The following is a 1,331-nucleotide window of genomic DNA, read 5'->3' on the forward strand; positions in this document are numbered from 1 at the left end:
TAGCCCGTGCTGGTGAGGACAAAGGCTGGGGCGGCTGTTGAGCGCGGCCCCGTGGAGGAGCTGCTGTCCAGGCCATCAGTCACTGTGTCCTCCTCGATGAGTGCCGTGAGCCAGCTGGGGGTGGTGGTGGGGATGCTCTTTTGGGCTGCTGACGCTGTGCCAGGCTCTGAGCCTGGCAGCAGATCGGGAGCAGGGGAATCAGTCTCATCCATGGGATCAGCTGTGGTTGGCACCACGAGTGCCCGGCTGGCCTCAGTGCTGGGTGCTGCTGGTGAGGCAGAGCTCGGGAGCAGGTCAGGATCAGGGGGATCTGTCTCATCCATGGGATCAGCTGTGGTGGGCACCCGGAGTAGGCTGGTGCTGGCACTGGTCACTGTTGGTGCCACAGAGTCCTCCAGGAAGTCGGGTTTAGGGGAATCTGTCTCATCCATAGGCTCGGCTGTGGTGGACACTGCAAGCACCCAGAGCAGGCTGGCATTGGTGCTGGGCGCTGGTGCTGCAGAGCTCAGGAGCAGCTCAGGCTCAGGGGAATCATCCATGGGATCAGCTGTGGTTGGCACCTGGAGCAGGCTGGCCTTGGTGCCAGGTGGTGGCACAAAGACACCATCGCTCTTGTCACTGCTGATCATTGCGGTGGCACCGGGCTCCTGCCCACTGTCATCCCTCTTCCCACGGGAGAGGGGCAGGGGCTTGGCCTCCCCCCAGACCCACTGCCCGCCCCAGGGCAGCCCCGGCTCCAGCAGCTCAGCCCCACACGCCCACAGGGGGCTCAGCACCAGCAGCACCAGCAGGGCCCGGCCCAGCGCCATGGGACCTGCAGGGGACAGAAAGGGCAGGTGACATCGGGGTCCTGCTCCCCGCGGGAGAATGCTGAGCCCTAGTGTGGGATCACACTCCAACCGAAGATCCTCCTTTCCCCCTCAGGTTTGGGGGATGGAGGAGGCACCCACCATCCTCTTCCTGCCACAGCCCCCACCTGCGGGAGGGGAGCTCAGCCCGGCTCTGCTCCAGGAGCAAGTTTTGATAAGGAAGTTGAGTGTCTGGAAATGGGAAATCAGCCGTGATGGAAGCGGCTGCTGTGGGACGGGGCAGTTGTGGGATGAGTGTCCGTGTGGAAATGAAACCACAGGGATGTCACCCACGCTCTGACAGACACCCCTTGCCAGGGTGCCCGTCCCCCCCTCCACCCTCCAGGCTGGCACAGGGCTCCAGGGCTGAGGCCACCATGAGCCTGTGTCTCTGTGCTGGAGCAGGAGCTGCAAATCCAGCCCAAACTCACCCCAAATCCCCCTGTTCCATCACCAATCCCCCCCACAGCTCCCTCGGCAGCT

This window comes from Geospiza fortis, unplaced genomic scaffold, assembly GCF_000277835.1.
Source record: "Geospiza fortis unplaced genomic scaffold, GeoFor_1.0 scaffold145, whole genome shotgun sequence".
In the NCBI taxonomy this organism is placed as follows: Eukaryota; Metazoa; Chordata; class Aves; order Passeriformes; family Thraupidae; genus Geospiza; species Geospiza fortis.